We start from the raw sequence: 20,690 nt of genomic DNA on the forward strand, positions 1-20,690 counted from the left end.
AGAAAATGAGCACAATGGAAACTTTCTATAATATATGAAGACAATCTGGTGTAGCTATGTATTCACTGGATGTGGCGAGAGTCATAGCAACAGCACAGTTCCTTGACACAGTTCCAGCAAAGGTGAGCACATTGCTACAATCCCTGGCTTTCTATCTCTAACCTTTGGGTTTGGTCTCTGCATGTTTCAGTATGAGGAACTTCCAGCATTATGGTTCATTTTATGTCTCTTCCTGAGAAAAATGATGCCTAAGCCTTTTTAGGAAAATCCTAAAATTACCTTTCCCTGACCATTATTTGGAAGTCTACCAAATAATGTCCTGGAGACCATTAAGCACAGATAAGCACATAGCATTGTGAAGCCATTACTCGAGGAATCTTCTTAGGATCTCTGACGCTGAGCAAACTAAAACAGTAGAGTTGTCACAGGGTAAACAGACAATTGACAAACCCTGACTAGCCAGGAAAAGAGGATATAGGTTCAAGACCTCTTTTTAATATAGGTTAGAGGGCTCTAAAAATGTACTTTAGAGACTGGCATCCATACAGGATACACTCCTGAAAGAATGAAACTCAGTAAATAAGACAGCATAACTAAAATAACCCTTTATTACTTTAGAGAGTAGATTATGAAACATATAGTGAAAAATAGGTATTACTATTACTATTTGCTATTCATAAAAGACCAGTTCCAATATTTTCAGTTTTCTGGAGTGCTATAGGACTGCAAATATTGCCAATTGTAAATCAGGCTGTCACGTATTAAGCATGTTTGCTTTGGAGTCGACATTCTTTAGTTTCTTTAAATTGGATTGTAGGGATGATGATGATGATGATGATGATGATGATATAATAATAATAATAATAACAACTGTTCTGTTTTTATTTTCTACTTGTTACTGAACTTGTAAGCCTAGACACGTAATGAAAAATCAAACACATAATCTGTACCACTTGGATAATGATTAGTCTGTCTTTTTTTCTTTGCAGCTTGTCTAAATAAAAAAGCACGTGTTTGTTATAACTCAGAGCTACCTAAACAGAATGACTGTTAGTCATTCATCAGCTGCAAGATTCCTCTGACCATCATACCTGGCTCACCCCCTCCCCTCACTGACTCCTCATCTCTTCTGTGGGCTGCCCTGTCAGCAACAGCAAAGACCCTCCCCATCTCCCCCCTGTGCTTGATGAAGGCCACAGAGAAAGACCCAGAGGAGGCTCCTGGAAGCAATCTCATCAATGTCACCAAATAGTAAGGAAGGTATCACTCATATTTGCCTTCTCGTCACCAAACGAAGACTTCAATGTCATGACGAGGTTTCATACATTTGACTTACTGGATGAAACAGTCCCAAAGAAATCTCCAAAAAATAAAGGCTGTTGCTCTCTGCAAACTGAAACAAGATCCCGTTACTGAAGACAACAACCACACAATTCATAGTACATGGATAAATTAAGCTAGTGCCTTCAATCTGGTTCTTAGACTCCCCCCCACCACACAAAATGTTTCCCTACAAAAACAAACAAACAAAAAAACAAAACAAAACAAAACAAAACAAAAAAGAAAAAACAAATGTCAGTTATAGATTCCATCTCATGGAGTGGGCCTTAAGACAAATTAGATAACTGCTGTTTAGTCCTATAATGTTGATGCCATCATTGTCTTACCATATTTTGCATGCAGGGTGGATTGTAAATCAAAGGATTGGTGATAGGGTTCATGGATTCCTTCCTCTTTTGGCAGTCTGCAAAGTACATTTCCATGTCATAGACATTATAAGATTGGTGTGAGGGCTCCAGGTAGGTACCAGCTGAATTATCCTTGGTCAATGAATTGCTTGGGTGTTGTCCTCTGCAATTAGAGAACAATGTTAGTTTGTAGAGAGAAAACATGTCTTAACAACAGCCTATGTTTGGGAAGAAGAGGAAGAATTCCCCTGGGATCCCATTGGCCAAAGCTCAATCGAATACAATCTAGTCCTGCCACTGGAGGTCTCACCTGGCCACGGTGATAGACAATTGAAAGTCCATATCCCCCATCACTAGGAGTCCTCATTAGTGTCACCTTTGTAGATTCCAGGAAGTTTCCACTACACTGTGTTTCTATACCACCATAAAATAACCCTAATACCATCTGTGCCTTTCCACACTCTCCCCTTCATCCCATTCCCACCACAACTTATTCCACTCCTTCCATCCTAACCTCTCCCTTGTCTGCCCATAAAAATCTGCTCCATTTTCCTCTCCCAGGGAAATCCATGACTCTACCCTAGATACATCATCTTTACTTACATTTTTTGTGTCTGCAGACATTAGTTTGGTTATCTCTTGCTTAGTAGCCACCATCTACCTATACATGAATACATAACATATTTAACTTTCTAGATCTGGGTTACCTCACTCAGTATGAATATATTTCTAGTCCCCTCCATTTGCCTGCATTTTTCATGATGTCATTTTTTTTTCAATAGATGAATACTATTTCATTTTTTTACATGCACAACATATTTTCTTCTGTTCTTCAGTTAAGAGACATATAGGTTGTTTCCATTTCCTGACTATCGTGAATAAAGCCAAAATGAACATGGTAGAGTAAGTTACCTTGTGTTAGGACAGAGTGTCATTTGGGTACAAGTCCAAGAGTCGTATAGTTTGATATTGAGGTAGATAGAGTATGAGTTTTCTGAGGAAATGCCACAGTGATTGCCAAGTGGTTTGACAAGTTTGCCCTCCCACCAGAAATGGGGGGATGTTCTCCTTGCTTCACATCTTTGTTAGCATCAGGTAACTTGTGGTATTGATCATAGCCTTTCTGATAAGGGTAAGATGGAATCACAAAGTAGTTTTGATTTGCATTTCTCTGATGACTATAGTTCTTGAACATTTCTTTGTTTCTTACCCATTTGGGATTCCTGTTTTGAGATATCTCTATTTAAATCTGTACAGCCATTTTTTACATTGGATTACTTGGTTTTTAATATCTAGCTTCTTGAGTTCTTTATATATCTTAGATATTAGCCCTCTATTGAATGTGGAGTTGGTGAAAATCCTTTCCGATACTCCAAGCTTCCACTTTGTCCAGTTGATGGTGTTCTTGTCTTACAGGATTTTCATTTTCATGAGATCCCATTTATTAATTCTTAGTGTCTTCACTATTGGTAGTCTGTTTAGAAAATTGTCTTTGTGAATGTATAAAAGGCTAATCCCCACTTTCTCTTCTAAGAGGTTCAGTATGTCTGGTTATATGTTGTGGTCTTTGATCCACTTGTACTTGAGGTTTGTACAGGATCATAAACATGGTTCTATTTACATTCTTCCACACAGAGGCAATCAGTCTAACAGGCACCATTTGCTGAAGATGATATCTGTTTTCAGTTGTTTTTTTCTGGTTCATTATCAAATCTTAGACGTCCATGGGGTGAGTGGATTTTAGTCTGGGTCTTCAATTCTATTTCATTCATCATCATGTCTATTTGATTCCAAAACTATGCTTTTTTTTTTCTATAGTTCTGTAGTACAGCTTGATATTAGGGATGGTGATACCTCTAGAAATTTTTATTGTTCAGGGACTGTTTTAATTATCTTGTCTTTATTTATTTATTTATTTATTTATTTATTTATTTATTTATGTGTGTGTTTTCATATGACACTGAGATTTGTCCTTATTAAGGTCTGTGAAAATAATTTTGTTGTATTTTTGATGAGGATTACATTAAATATGTGGACTACATTTGATAGAATGGACATTTTACTAATCCTATCCTTCCATAAACATGGGAGCTCTTTCCAACTTCTGATATCTTCTTCAATTTCTTTCTTCAAAGAATTGAAGTTTTTCATAAAAGTCTTTTATTTGTTTGGTTCTAGTCACCCCAGGACTTTTTATATTATATTAGGGTATTATGAAAAGTTTCCTTAATTTTTTTCTGTCTGTAATTGTATATAGAAGGGCTACTGACTCTTTTAAATTAATACTCTATCCAGCAACTTATGTTCATATCTGTATACTTTCATATCATCTGCAATGTTGTTGATTATCAATATTTATATTTGATTTACCTTTTAGTTAATCACCGGTTATTCCTAAATCAGTGGTATATGCAAATCACCACATAGAGACTAGGGTTTATTTAATTAACCGAGAGCACAATGCTGTGCAATAGTTACTCTATCCTAAACCTTCAAACCCACATAGTTACCTACCATTCATGTTTTACCCATTATACTTGATTTTAGTCATATCTTATGTCTGGTTCATCTCTCCTCATGGATTGAAGTCCTCTCCTGCCTATCTCTCTGCTCTCCTACTCCTCCCACTCACTTCCTTCTCCTCCCTTCTGGACCAGGATACCCCACCCTATTCTGTTCATTGCACAGCATTGACTGGTTGTTTTATTGACAATACAGAAACAAATGGTGGCATGTTTATACAAACTTGAGACAGGTGATGTTTAGTATGAGCATCACAATGCAGTGTCTGGACTGAAATCAGATGGTGGGGTAGAGAAATCAGCATTTGAATGAACAAGGGAAAATTGCATACATTCCACAAGAACATTATACCAACATTTGTATACTTTCATATCATCTGGAAATAAAGATATTTTGACTTCTCCTTTTTAAATTTGTTTCCAGTTGATCTTTTTGAATTTTCTTATTGTTATGGCTAAATTTTCAAGTATTATATTGAATAGATGTGGGGAGAATGGACAGGATTTTGTTCCTGCTTTTAGTGGAAATGCTTTGAGTTTCTCCCCACCTAAGAGGATGTTAAATACGGGCTTTCTGAAAACTGCCTTTACTATCTTTATGTGTGTTCTTCCTAACTGTAATCAATTTGGGATATTTATCATGAAGGAGTTTTGGATTTATATGAAATTATTTTTTAGCATCAGAGGATGAACATATGGGTTTTGTAAATTTTATCTGTTTATTTCAGTTTATTTATATGGTGGATTATCTTGATTGATTTTTCTATGATGAGCAATCCCTGCTTCTCTGAAATGAAGATTAATTGATTGTGGTAGATGATCTTGTTGGTGTATTCTTGGGTTCAGATTCCAAGTATTTTATTGAGTATTTTTACATCTGTGTTTATAAAAAAACAATTGGTCTGTAATTCCCCATTTTTGAGTCCTTATGTGGTTTGGGTAACTGTTCTCATAAAATGAACTTGGAAATGTTCTTTCTGATTTTATTTTGTGGAATAATTTGAGGAGTACTGGCATGAATTTTCTTTGAAAGTTTTATAGAATTCTGCACTAAAGCCCTCTGGCCTTGGGCATTTTCTATTTAGAAAAAAATTTAATGACTGCTTTTATTACTCTAGAGATTACTGTTCTGTTTATATTGTTTGTTTTCTCTAGATTGACCTTTCTTAATGATACCTATCAAAAAATTTTAGTTTATTTTAGGTTTTTAGTTTGTTGGAGTACAGTTGTTCTCATGGTTCTCTAGAATTCCTTGGTGTCTTTTGTTATGTCCTCATTTTTATTTCTAATTTTGTTAATTTGAATGTTCTATCCCTGTTTTTTTGTTTTGTTTTGTTTATTAGTTTTGATATAGGTTTTACTATCTTGCTGATTTTTTCAAAGAACCTAATCTTCTTATAATGATTTTTTAATTTTTGGTTATTTCTATTTTATTGATTTGACACCCCATTTTGATTATTTCTTGTAATCTTGTCTTCTTGGATGTAATAATTTGTTTGGGTTCTACAGTTTTCAGTTATACTGTAAACTGACAATGTGAAGTTTCTCCATTTTTTATTTTATTTTAGCATTTACTGCTATGAACATTCATTTTAGTACTGTTTTCATTATATTCCAAAAATTAGGGTGTGGTGTGTGTTCCCTGTCTTTGAATTACAGAAAATCTTTACTTTTTTCACTTATTTATATCTTTGCTTAATTTTCATTCTGTGAAAAAAAAAAGTTCAGCTTCCATGAGTTTGCAAGCTTTATGCTGTTTCTTTATCTTGTGTTTCAGTTATGATGGGATATTCAGGGTCTGTTCTGTTAGAATAGATGGAGGCTAGTTAACATGTACTCTCCTGGCTGTTTTTGATTGTGTTTTACACTGGCATCTTGGAGCCTGCATTTGTAGTGATTAAAAGACTAGGTGAAGATTTCTGGACTTGTCTGTTGAAACAGTATTCTGTTGCTTTTTTTCTCTTACATCTCTGGATTTTCAAAGTGTGTTGGTCATGTCCTGCATGTTCTCCTGACCTGTTCAGCTCTGTGTTCACATGAACGCCTACAGTTATTGGAGCCTGTGTAACTTGGATCATTACAAATAAAAAGATTGGAGTAAAGGGGTTTGTAATTCTTGAGGATCAGGTCAACAAGTAAACCATGTTTTCAGCTACAGACTGTGAAACTGTGGGAATTGGATGTCAGGAGCAGTAGGAGAAATGTGGGTCTGCCTTCATCCTACTTGTTGATCTAGAAGGAGTAGCTCTTGGCTTATCAGAGTTTGTGCCTGCTAAAGTTGGGGTCTAACACAAAGCAACAAGTGAGAAGTTGGACAGGATGATTGTGGACTCTACAGGAGTAGTGGCAGGGGAAGGGAGGCTCTAGCTTTTACTATGTTGCAGCACTAGGGACATGATTTGGATACTACATCTGTGTAAACACAGAAGAGAAGGTCTGCTGGCAGCCTACCTGGATTTCTGGCAAATCAACTTTTATATACAAATCCTTATTTATGAAGTAATTTTATCTTATGTACATTTTCTTCTTAATTTTTAAAAATTCTTCTGTCATAAATTGTACCTGGATCTTAGTTTTCCCTCTCTTCACTCCTTCCATTCTCCTTCCCTACTTCCCATCTGCTTCATATCCTTTCCTCCTCCTTTCCCTTCACTAAAGAGCTGGCCTCCCAGGGATACCAACAGAATACTGCATAACAAGCTACAATGAGACTAGGCACAAATTCTCATGCCAAGATTAGACAAGGCAACCGAGTAGAACTGAAAGGGTCCCGGGGGCAGAAAAAAAGAATCAGGGATATGTGGTACAGAGCTAAACAGAGAATTCTCAACAGAGGAATATCGAAATGTTGAGAAGCACTTAAAAATGTTCAAAGTCCTTAGTCATCAGGGAAATGAAAGTTAAAACAGATGAGATTCCATCTTACACCCATCAGAATGGGTAAGATCAAAAACACAATTGATGGATGAAGATGTGGACAAAGGACAACATTACTCCAAGGCTCGTGGAAGTGCAAACTTGCACAACAACTTTGGAAATCAATCTGGCATTTTCTCAAAATATTGGGAATACGTGTACCTCAAGATCCATCTTTGCCAGTCTTGAGCATATATCCAAATGATATTCTACCATACAATAAGAACATTTGCTTAACTATGTTCATAGTGGCTTTACTCATAATAACCAGAAACTGGAAACAACCCAAATTTCCTCAACTGAAGAATGAATAAAGAAACTGTTGTACTTTTATACAATGGAATACTATCCAGCAATTAAAAACAAGGAAATCATGAAATGTGCAAGCAAATAGATGGAACTAAAGAAGATCCTCCTGAGTGAGGTAACCCAGACCCAGATGGATACACATGGTATGTACTCATTTATAAATAGTTTTATCATATAGTAGAGGATACCATCCTACAATTCACAGACATGAAGAAGTTAAGTAGCAAGGAGGACCTAAGAGAGGATGCTTAAATCTCAGTCAGAAGGATACATAGAATAGATAGCAGAAGTGTTTGGAGTAAGGAAAGAAGGGGAGCACAGAGAATAATGAGAATTGGCATCAAACTGGGGAAAACAGGAGAAGGAGGCTAAGAGGCTTTCCAGAGAGAAGGGAAACCCTGGATGGAGTCATCTCTGTGACAAGCTGGAGACCTATGATAGGGAAGGCTCCTAAGAGGATATGAGAGTGACTCTAACTGAGATTCCTAGTAGCAGGGGTCACAGAGACAGAAGAAGCCACTTCCTAACTAGACGAAACACTTAGCTGATTGTGGAAAACACCAATATACCCACAAAACTTTGACCCTAAATTTACCCTGCCTACAAGATGTGTAGGGACAAAAGCAAAGGAGAGATTGACAGAATGTCCAACCAATAACTGGCCCAACCTGAGACATACCCTATGGGAAACAGAAAACCCCTGACACAATTAACAAAATTGTGCGATGCTTGCAGACAGGAGCCTAGCATTGCTATCCCCTGAGTGGCTTTACCCAGCACCTTGTGGAAACAGATGCAGAGACCCACAAATTAACATTGGGTGCAGTGCAGAGCATCTTCTAGAAGAGGAGGGGATAGGACCTCCACAAGAAGACCAATAGAGCCAACTAAACAGGTCCCAGGAGGTCCTGTGGAGAATGAAGGACTAACCAAGGACCTTGCATGGACTGGAACTTGGACCCCTACACAGATGTAGCCAAAGGAAGGCTCAGTCCTAATATGGGTCCCCTAGTATAGGGAATAGGGGCTGAGTCTGACATGGACTCTGTGGCCTGCTTTCGACCACTTACCCCTGTCAGGGTTACCTTTCTAGACCACAGGGGAACAGGATATGTTTAGTCCAGATGCAACCTGGTGTTGGTGTTCGTGGATAGGAGGCTCCCATTTTCTGAGGAGTAATTAGGGTAAACAAGGAAGGAGGGTGGGACAAGCTGAAGAGGATGAAGACGGCTATAGCTGGGGTGTAAACTTAAGAAATTAAAATGAATGGAAATTAAAATAAAATACAGAGAGACCATTCATGTGGAGGTCATAAGTGTTAAGTGAGAACCTACCATGGTTGTTTTTCTGAATGCGCATGGCATCAGACTGCTTTGCAATCCTTATATTTATCTTCATAAATGGACACTATTATTAGCATTCATGCAAGGGGCTTATTTTGGCTGCAGAGAGTGGCTAAAGAAGAGGCTCACAACTGGTCAAGGTGTTGAGAATAATTGACTGTAGAGTGCTCATTCCTAAATGAGATGCCTCCCTCCCCACAAATCAGGGACCTCATGGAAGAAGAGACAGAATGAACATAATGACCAGTATTGTGAAGGAGTGCTGTGACACAGTGCCTTTTGGGAATGACATGGCCCTTGCACTCATGAACAAACTGCCACTTTGGCTACTTGCTACAAAATTGATCCATCTAATCTCTTCATGCAAGGGGAACTGGCGCATGTGAGCCTAAACCTTCACTGAATGTCTCTGGATTACCTCACTCAGGATGATCTTTCCTAGTTACATCCATTTGCCTGCAAATTTCATGATTTCCTTGTTTTTAATTGCAGAGTAGTATTCCATTATGTAAAGGTTCCTCCATATCTATATTTCATTACTCCATTGAGGGCCATGTAGGTAGCTTTCAGATTATGGCTATTATGAAAAAAGCTGCTATGAACATAGGGAGCAAATGTCCTTCTTGTATGATGGAACGTCTTTCATATATATGTTTAGAAGTGGTATAGCTGGATTTTGAAGAAGCAGTATTACTAATTTTCTGAAAAAGCACCAGATTGATTTATAAAGAGGTTATACAAGTTTACATTCCCACCAGCAGTAGAGAAGGGCTTCATTTTTTTTCCACATCTTCTCCAGCATGTGTTGCATTTTCAAGTAAAGATTTTTTTCATACAAAAAGATATGAGATATTTAACCCATAACTTTGTACTCTGCTCTGCAATCTTTCGTTATTTTTTCAGGGACACCCACTTTCAGGCAGAAGGGGAAGTGTGCAGGGCCAGGGTTCTGTGTGGTGCAGGCAGCTCGGGAGACTCTCAAGGAGGTTTGTGTTGGAGGCTGAAGCACTGTGGGAGGATAGCTGCTATACTGCTGACAGTAATAAACTGTCAGGTCTTCAGCCTGCACACTGCTGATGGACAGAGTGAATTCTTTCTCAGATCCACTGCCTGTGAAGCGATCAGGGACCCCCGTGTGCTGAGTGGATGCCAAGTAGATCAGCCTCTTAGGGGATTGCCCTGGTAACTGCTGGTACAAGGACATGTAGGTATTTCAGTTTTCCCTACTTAAAAGACTCTGACTGAACCTGCAGTTGATGGTGACTTTCTCTCCTGTTGATGCAGCCAGGGAGGATGGAGACTGAGTCATCACGATGCCCCCACTGCTACCTGCAACAATGAGTAGATATTTAACGTGCATACATTCTCCAACAGAGAAAATGATGTGACTTTTGAAATTTGTTATTTAATCCCTGAAGTCAGGATACAGAGGCAGGCTGTAGTTTGTGTTTTCGAGGCTAGACTGGTCAATAATGTGAGGCCAGGAGAGCCAGGGGTCATTTACAGAGAAAAACCCTGTCTTGAAAATCAACAAAGAGAAAGAGAGAGTAAGAAAAAAAGAGAGAGAGAGAAATTTGTGATTTAAATGTCCTTTCCACATTGTCAGGTAAATTATTATTTAAGAAATGCTACACCCTGGTACACATTGTAAATTTCTTTCACACAAAGATGTGACTATGAAATGATAACACTTTAACTTCTCACCAGACACCCAGAACAGCAGCAACACGAGGACCTGAGTATGTGAGTCAAATTTGCTCCCCCTGGCTGTCTGATGTTGCTCAGTTCACAGGGAAAAGGTGTGGTTTATAAATGCTCAGCAGCTGGGCTGTGCTGGAGGAGCTCATGCAAAGCAGTCAGCAAATACAAAGAACATGTCTGGGCAGCGTGGGTGAGAGTGGATGGAGACAATCAACAGCTACATATAATAGCACAGAGAGCATGAGTATCACTGAAAGTGAGCACTTAGCAACTCTCAAGCAGAAATGTACTAGGTTCTCTAAAAGTAGCTTTGGGTTAAATCCAAGATATTTTTTAAGCAGTTGTCTTTTGCAGAAACCTTCAGGAAGTTATCTCATATTGATAGTCCAAGGGAAGTGATGTGTTCAAGAAATCACAACAAGAACAAAAAAAAAAAAAAAAACATAATATAGGAAAACATGCAAAAAAAAGAAAGTAAGTGCAGAGATGAGAAAAGAGGAAATGCAAAAAAAAAGAGGAAACTGGGGCAAAATTTGTTCATTGTTTGCCATCTGCAACACCACTCATACTGAGGACAATGATCAGTGGCTCAGACATGTGGGCTTCTGTTTCCAGGCTACACATGGGGCACAGATAAAAAGAGAAGCCAAGTTGTGCCTTCATTTTCATTGAATTTTAGGAAGTCTCTAATTTTTATTTTCTTACCTGAAAAGGAAGACATTAGGGTAGATGCTCAATTCTCATTCAGAAGGACAAATGCTATAGAAAATGGAAATAGAAAAAGACAGGGAACAAGAATGGGGCCTACCATAGAGGGCCTCTGAAAGACTGTACTGATTGAGGTATCACATCAGAGGCTGAGACCCATAGCCAAAATTTGAGCAGAGTATAGGGAATCTTATGAAAGAAGAGGGAGACAAAAAGACCTGGAGGGAACAGGAGCTCCACAAGGAGACTAACAGAGCCATAAAAACTGAGCTCTGGGGGGCCCTAAAGAGAATGATACCTCAACCAAGTACAATGCATACAGGGGACTAAAACCCTGGTTCAGATGTAGCTCAGAGACTCAGTCTCCAAATGGAGTCCATAGTAAAGGGAGTAGGGACTTTCTCTGGCATGAAATCAGTAGCAGGATGTCTGATTACTTCTCCCTTGGGGGTGCAGCCTTGTCAGTCCACAGAGGAAGACACTATGACTAGTCCTTATGAGACCCGATAAGCTAGGGTCAGAGAGAAGGGGAGCAGGACCTCTCCTATCAGTGGATTAGGGGAGGGGCATAGGGGGAGAAGAGGGAGGTAGGGTAGGATTGGGAGGAGATGAGGGAGGGGGCCACAAATTGAATAAATTGTAATAAATGATAAAATTTCAAAAGGAAAAAAAAGAGCCTAGAATTTTTTTCTATAGAAATTCTAAGAGACATTAATTTAATTCTGTGACTAGAGAAGCTTTAATCTCACAGCAAAGGTAAATGCAGCAGAAACAAGTGTTTTCCACAACTTTGTGGAATTGAAAGAGAACTCTAAATTGGGAGAATGGAAGGGGAATGAAACAAACCAGATTTCCCCATGAAATCATCCCTGTAGATCAACATTGGCTAGCATGAGTAACTCCAGAAATTCATCTTATAGGGTATGAAATTAACATTATTTAAACTGGGTTGTGATGGCCTTGCCCGCATAGTAACTAGATTTAAAAAACGATCTCTCCAGAAGGGGGCGCACAGCCTTTTTAAAATCAAGCAATCATTTTTAAAATATATTTTTAAATTTATGTTTCTCACAATTTAATCATTATATATCCTGATTGCAGTCTGTTCCCTCAACTCCCCCATTCCCACCATCCCTCCCTCTTCTCCTCATCCCCTTTCCCTAGTCTACTGAAAGGGGAGTTCTCCATTATTGCCTCTGCCCATGGATAGTTAAGTCTCATCAGGACTGCTTGGATCCTCTTCCTTCATGGCCTGGCAAGGCTGTATCATCACAGGTGAGTAACAGAGAGCAGTGAACTGAGTTCATGATAAAGGCACCATTGATCTCTTCACTCATAGATCCACATGGAGACTGGGCTGCCAATTGGCCACATCTGAGCAGGGTGTCTAGGTGCTTGCCATGCATGGTTCTCCATTGATGCTTCAGTCACTGAAGGACCTCTGGGCTCAGAAATTTTAGTATTGTTGGTCTCCCACAAGGAGTATTAGTACTGTATTGTATTAGTATAGAATTAGTATTAGTATTAGTATTGGTATTAGTATTAGTATTAGTATTAGTATTAGTATTGTGGTCTCCTGACCCCTCAATGTGCTTCTCATCTCACCTCTCTCGTCCTCCATAAGATTCTTCACAAAGTTTGACCTTGAGTCTCACCATCTGCTTTGATCCCCTGTTATGTGAATCCTTTCAGAGGACCCTCTACAGTAGACTCCCATCTTGTTTCCTCTCTTTCACAGCTTCAGGTGTCTATACTGTTTGCCATCACAAATGAAATTTCATTCATCACTAAGGTCCTCCTTAGTGTTTAGCTTCTTTAGGTCTGCAGATGACTATCCTATATTGTACAGCTAATATCTACTTATTAGTGAATGTATACCATATGTGTCTTTCTGTTTCTGGTTACTTCACTGTAGATGATCTTTTCTAATTCCATCCAATTGCCTACAAATTTCATGATTTCCTTGTCTTTAATAGCTGAATAGTATTTCATTGTGTAGAAGCAACACAATTTCTGTATCCATTGCTCCATTGAGGGACATCTAGGTTGTTTCCAGATTCAGGTTATTACAAATAAAGATGCTATGAACATAGTTGAGAAAATGTTACAAGGGTATTTTTTACGGATTGTTTGGTTTGTTCTATTTTTCTTGAGGACTGTGGATAATATGGGGTGTGAAAATACCAAGGAATATTAAGGGCTTTAGATAAGGTCTGGGAAACCTGAGAAATGAATTCAGGATCATTGTCTGACTGGAGGGATGTAGGGATTCCAAAAATATGGGATAATCTCACAGGGAAGGAGATCAGAAACTGTCTGAGTTATTTTATTAATGTTGAGGAATGCCTCCACCCATCATGAGAAAGTATCCACAAAGACAAAGAAGTACTGGATATGTTTGGCTGCTGACATGTGGGTAAAATCAAGTTACCAGTCAGTCCCAAGAAGAGACCCTCTTACCTGGTAGGTAGGAAAATAGGAGCTATGAAATCCTGAGTTAGGATCTGAAGTCTGGCAGATTTTACAAGAGGTAGTAATAGACTTTAGCAAACCCAAGTACTCAGGGGTGAGCTGCAGGTGGGTCTTAATAAAGTTAGACAAGGCTTGGCTTGGATGAAAGAGCTGGTACAGACAGGACAGATTCTGAAAAATGTTAAGAGATGACAGGAGAGATGTGGATTGTAGTGTAAGGATGTCTTTTAATGGGTGAGAGGAGTCTAGGCCTTAAGGCCTCCAGTTCTAGCTTCCTCGTGAGCCTGATTACTTCCTTTGGAAATTATGGAATCATCCATCTGGAGGAACATGCAGTTGACTATTGCAAAAGTTGTGGGAAGGTGAGAGGCTTGTAGCATGGCCATAGTTTGACCTGCATTGGTTACAGATCCTCCCTTTGCTGTAAGTAACCCACACTCCCTCCATTTGGTAGCTTGGGTGAGAAGAATAAAAAAAAGCATATTTAGAGTCTGAGTATATGTTAAGGGGGTGCTCTGGGCCAATTAGAAGGCATGGGTAAGAGCTGTTAGTTCAGACTGTTGATTAATGGTGTGAGCAAGGAGGGCTTATGCCTCAACCACCTCAGTATCCGACACTATGGCATACCCTTCTTTTTGAGCTCCCTCGTGTACAAAGGAGCTGCCATCCATATACCATGTATAGATGGCGTGAGACCATGCCCTCCTTGCATGTCTCAGGGGTGTGGCAATAGTTCCTCTAAGGTTTCAATGAAAGAATGAGATGGGGAGTGATGAGAGTTAAGTTGAGGAAGAAGGTTTAAAATATTAAGAGGTGGGCATTATTGGAAAGTAAGAGTAAATTCTTCTATTTGAACATTGGAGGTAGGTAGAGTTTGTAAGGCTTTAAACATTAGAATGTGAGACAGATTATGAGAAGAGAAGACAGTAATAGGTTACCCAAAAGTTTGTTTTTTGGACTCTTGAATAAGGAGCCACCATAGCACAAATGCAGGGTGTCCATTCCAGGATCATTATTTCTAATTTTTTGACAGGTGTGCTACATATGTGAAGGTGTGTCACAGTTAGTGACCCAGGCCTCCAAAGGCATATCCGTCTTTTTCTGTTACATATAGAGAGAAGGGACAAGTTAAGTCTAGGAGATGGAGGGCTGGGGCATCAAGAAGAGCCTGTAGGAGCCTCCAAAAGGAATTGGTAATGGGCTTAAGGGGTTCATGTAAGGTGCCTAAGGCTGCCTCATTTAAGGGGCTGGCAAAAAGGAAGGGACCCAAGAGCAAAGAAACCAGCCATTCTCCAAAAATGTTCAAATTTTCTCTTTAGTGGAGGGAACTATTAGAGACCGGATTAGGTAGGTCTTTCTCTATATGGTGATGCCTTTATTGATTAGGGTTATTTTTATTCTCTGTTAAATGACTTCAGTGGTGGACAATTAGACCTTGGCAGGTGAATCCCGATAGCCCCTGCTGGATGAGAAATTTAGAAGAGCAGAGAGGTATTAGTTGACGAACTTGTAAGGATGGGCCGCAAAGGAAAAGGTCATCTCCTTATTGTATAAGGTCATATTTTGGGAGTGATAAGAGATCAGAGGCTAAGGCCTGACCAAAGAGGTGTGGGCTGTCCCTGAATCCCTGGGATAGGACAGTCTAATAAGCTAGGTAGAGACAAGTGTCTCTGAATCAGTCTTGTTGAAAGCAAAGATATTTTGTGAATGAGAGTCCAAGGGGATAGAGAAAAATGCAATCTGAGATCCAGAACAGAGAAATGGGAGACCCCTGAGGGGATAGTGGAGAGGAGAGTATAGGGATTAGCTACAACAAGGTGAAAGGGGACAACTGCGAAATTGAGAAGCTAGAGGTCTTACCAGGCTATAGATTCCACTGCGTTTGACGTTAAAAGGAGAGTAGATGGGTCAAAGAATTTTTTTCCTGCATTGTCAGCGATATTAGGCTTAAATCCACTAAGAGTCTGGAGAGTAGAGGAAGTAGGTATTGAGGCTGGATGACATACCTGGTAGGGTCCTGTAGCTGAATGAATACAGAAGAATGGTGTCTAGCAATGGAGGCTTTTTGGGCACCTCAGACTTAGGGGTCCACTTGAGAGGCTGGTAAAGGAAGTGACTTGTAAGAAGTGGTATATATATTAGCTAGGAAAAGGAAGAGTTTGAGGAGCTGGATGTCAGGTGAAATGGAGGAGTAAAGAAAGCAGAGGCTTCCACTTTGGCTAAAAGGTACCTTCCCAGTAAGGGAACTAGACTGGTATGTATCACTAAAAAGGAATGAGTTAAGGAAACACCCCTGAAAATTCAGTGTAGTGGTGGAGGCTGGCAAGGCCATCCCTCAACCCCAAGAACAGAGGAACTAGAAGGCAAAGTTGGTCCTCAATACTCAGTCAGGCCTGAGTAAGCAGTGTCCACAATGAAGGAAACTGTTCCCAGTTTTTCAAGACTGTGGTTGGCTCAACAGAACATGGACACATTCACTAAGTGGTAGTCAGGCATAGGATATTAACAGGACGATGATGTGGGAGTAATGCTCCCATACCATAGGAGAAATGGTGGCACTCAACACCCCAATGTTCCCCTTGGTGGCATTTTGGACATGGCCCCAGTGGCTTATAGGGGTTAGTGAAAACATGGTCTGTGTAACCTTGTTGACCAGATTTGAAAGAGAGGCCCCATGGTCCTTTTGCCTTAGGCAATGGACTCTGGGTAGTCATTCAGGCCATTTGGATGGCCTTAGCCAGCAGTTGGTATTTTTGCATATGGGCTTTTTCATCAATCCAGTGGTACATGCTCTTCCAAGGCCAGGTCTAAGATTCTGTCAGAGATTCTCTCTCCAAGCTCTTAAGCATAGTCCTGATGTTGGGGTAACTCTGGGAGAAAAAAAAAATAGGTCATCAGGAGATGCCTATGCTCTGTAATCACAGATTTTAGATTAGTATGTTTTAAGAGGGCCTTTGTAAGTTGCTCTAGGAAATGAGACATGTTTTCATTATTTTCCTAAATGTCCTCCTGGAGCTCTTCACACTTAACTGGCTTGAGGGCAGCCTTAAGGAAACCAACCCAGAGGCATGTCCTGAACTGATCTATAGCTAAAATGCCTTCTGAGGTGTTATAATTCTATTATGAATCCTGGTTGGGCACCATCTCAGCTCGGTGTGCTTTGTTTGTTTGGTGAACCTCTTCTGTATGCATTCCAGCGTATTCCCAAACTCACCTGAGTTCCACTCCTCAGATAGTAGGTTGCTAGTAAGAATCATATATATATATGATAATGGAAGGTAAGACTATAAGATTGAGTAACATATTGAAATTAATGAGTGTGGCAGGATTACAATTATAGGATCCCAGTCTCTTTCCTACTTGAAGGAATTCAGTATTGAGAAGGGAATATACACCCTTACCAAGCCATCCACAAATTCTACCTCCAGTGAGGGAAGAATTTTGGCTGGTATACACTGAGTAGAAGAGGGATTTGCTATAGAGTGAGAGTTTATAGAAGTGGGGCTAATAGCTATTGGTGGGGTAAAATTGAGTGCCAAACAAGGACAATTAGGATGATCTTTTACTGGGGAGGGAGGTGAGGATGCTGGAGGAGCCAACAAGGAAGAGGAAGAAATAGAAGAGGAGGAAGAACTTTGAGGAAGAGGCACAGGGGGTTGAGAAGAAGTCAGAAGTGGAGGTTAAGGATGGGGAGTAAGAGGTTTGTCAGCAGTGTCAAAAGTAGAGGACTCTTGTGGATGAAACTTTATAGCTAGAGGAAGTTAGGTGGGAGAGCAGGAAGAATAAAGAGAAGGTTTAGAGCAGAGAAGAAAGAAATCTTAAACATAAGAAACTCCTTCTTATATTTAATGGATCAATAACAGTAATTAAAAATATTTCCAAAGTGAGGGAAACAGCAGGTCTGACCTAGGGCACTTAGCCTACACGCCTTGACAATAAGGTCTCTTTAAAAGTTTCCAGGTTAATACAGGCACACAGTCAACAATGTAGAGAAACTCCCCTGCACCTGCATGCTTTACTCACCAACCCAGAGTGAACTGAGTACACCAAAACACCACAGACTGGGTCTCTATGCAGGGAGAAAACCCCACCATGAGGGAAACATCATGTCTGACCTCAGGACTCCAAGCTCTAGAAAAGTTTCTGGGTTCTTGTAGGCTCTAGGCTCTAGCCTCCTGCTGTAGGCATGAGTGCTGCACTCATCTACCACTGATAACTTCTTGGGTACTTGGGCACAGAGCTCCAACATCTTACCTGCAGATGTCTGGGATCCACAGGATCAAACCCTAGCTCCATTGTGCAACCTGTCTCAGTAGCCAAACTGACCAAACTACACTGTTCCTTGGCTCTTCAAGAGGGCTATGCTCAGCAAAATCACTATAAGTGCAGCAACAGCTCACTAAATTCAGAGCAAGTGGCAGAGCAGCTGTCTCCAGGACTTCACCTGTTGAGAGGAGAACCCACATGACTACCAACAACTACAGTTACCACTCAGGTACATACACTGGAGATGAGCTGTGGCAATTCCTGAGAAGGACCAGCCACCATTTGGTGACCATACCCAAAAAGCTGAGGAGGCCTCCTTCAGGAACAACCATCTTTTGCCAAGGGGATTCTCACCACTCCAGGATTCCAGCAGAGACATGAAATTAACAGCCAGCACCTGAGACAGCCAGATGGGTAGAAGTCAGCATAAAAACAGAACCAACAAATGCCAAAGCGATATGGCATCCCCAGAACATAGTTATCCAGGATCAAGTAGCCCTGGACACCTTATCATAAGTGAAACTCAAAAGATGACTTAGGAACAGAATGGTGGATCAATGGAACTGAACAGAAGACCCAGAAATAAACCCACACACTTATGGACACCTGATTTTTGACAAAGATGTCAAAACCATACAATGGAAAAAAGATAGCATCTTCAACAAAATGTGCTGGTCCAATTGGAATTCTACATGTAGAAAAATGAAAATAGATCCATACTTATCACCGTGCACAAAACTGAAGTTCAAGTGGATCAAAGACCTCAACATAAAACCAGACACATTAAATCGGCTAGAAAAAAAAGTGGGGAATACCCTAGAACTCATTGGTACAGGAGAGAACTTCCTGAACAAAACACCAACAGCAAAGGCTCTAAAAGCAACAATCAATTAATGGGACCTCATGAAATTGAAAAGCTTCTGTAAAGCAAAGGACACCGTCATCAAAACAAAGTGACTGCCTACAGATTGGGAAAGGATCTTCACCAAACCTTTATCTGACAGAGGACCCATATCCAGTATATATAAAGAACTAAAGAAGCTGAAAAGCAGCAAACCAAGTAATCCACTTAAAAAATGGGGAACAGAGCTAAAGAGAGAATTCTCTGTAGAGGAATATCGAATGGCAGAGAAGCAGTTAAAGAAATGCTCAACCTCATTAGCCATTAGGAAAATGCAAATCAAAACAACCCTGAGATTTCACCTTACACCCATCAGAATGGCCAAGATGAAAAACTCAAGTGACAACACATGCTGGAAAGGTTGTGGAGAAAGGGGAACCCTCCTCTATTGCTGGTGGGAATGTAAACTTGTACAACCACTCTGAAAATCAATCTGGCGCTTTCTCAGACAACTAGGAATAGCGCTTCCTCAAGATCCAGCCATACCACTCCTAGGCATATACCCAAAAGAGGCTCAAGTGCACAAAAAGGACATTTGCTCAACCATGTTTGTAGCAGCTTTATTTGTAATAGCCAAAAGCTGGAAACAGCCCAGATGCCCCTCAACTGAAGAATGGATGCAGAAACTGTAGTACATCTATACAATGGAGTATTACTCAGCAATGAAAAAAAAGGAAATCATGAAATTTGTAGGTAAATGGTGGGATCTGGAAAGGATCATCCTGAGTGACTCGTCCCAGAAGCAAAAAGACACACACGGTATATACTCACTCATATAAACATACAACATAGAATAAACCCACTAAAATCTGTACATCTAAACAAACTAAGCAAAAGAGAGGACCCTAACTAAAATGTTCAATTCCCATCCTGAAAGGCAAAGCAGGAAGTCGGTGTGCTGTCTCTTCTCAGCCTGCTGCTTCTGCCACTCCCTCTGCTCCCCCGCCTTATTCCCCGGGTGGAGGCTCTAATACATTTATGTCCTCCCAGGCTCGAAGGCAAATTTCTCTCGAGTACCCTGTATGGGAAAATGTTGAAGGAGGACGCACTCATGTCGCTGTAGATTACCCTCAGATCAAAGAGCTTGCAGAATCTGTCAATAAATATGGTATAGATGCTAATTTTACCATTATGCAGCTAGAGAGACTTGCCACCGTGGCTATGACTCCTAATGATTGGGAGACCACTATTAAAGCTGCCTTACCTAACATGGGTCAGTATATGGAATGGCAGGCACTATGGTATGACGCCTGTCGAGCTCAAGCTCGGACTAATGCCTTGGAAATGGGTCCCCAGAGAGAATGGACCTTTGATCTCTTAACAGGACAAGGTCAATATGCCAACAATCAGACCAACTATGAATGGGGAGCTTATGGGCAGGTTTCAACCGCTGCTATTAGAGCTTGGAAAGCACTTTCAAAAAAGGGGGGACCTACAGGTCATTTAACAAAAATAATTCAAGGTCCTCAGGAATTTTTTGCTGATTTCGTGGCCCGAATGACGGAATCAGCAGGCAGGATCTTTGGTGATCCGGAATGAGTTAAGCCAATGATAGAACAATTAATCTATGAAAATGCTTCCCCCAAATGTAAAGCAGCTATCCTCCCAACGAAAAATAAGGGATTAACAGACTGGATAAAAATCTGCCGAGGACTGGGAGGACCTCTTACAAATGCTGGTTTAGCGGCAGCTATTTTACAAAGCAGAAGCCAAGGTCAATCAAAGAATTCTAGGGTTTGTTTCAACTGTGGAAAACCTGGACATCTCAAACGAGAATGTCAGAACAGCAGAAAAAGATCCCTGGTCTCTGTCCAAAGTGTAAAAAAGGACGCCATTGGTCCAATGAGTGTAGGTCGGTTAAGGA

General features: G+C 40.2%; 1 pseudogene; it reads left to right on the forward strand.

Annotated features, from left to right (window-relative positions):
* Nucleotides 1-18,123: 18,123 nt before the first annotated feature.
* Nucleotides 18,124-20,682, forward strand: LOC129671859 (igE-binding protein-like; annotated as a pseudogene).
* Nucleotides 20,683-20,690: the final 8 nt, after the last annotated feature.

Source organism: Psammomys obesus, unplaced genomic scaffold, assembly GCF_907164565.1.
Source record: "Psammomys obesus unplaced genomic scaffold, mPsaObe1.curated_primary_1811, whole genome shotgun sequence".
Classification (NCBI taxonomy): domain Eukaryota; kingdom Metazoa; phylum Chordata; class Mammalia; order Rodentia; family Muridae; genus Psammomys; species Psammomys obesus.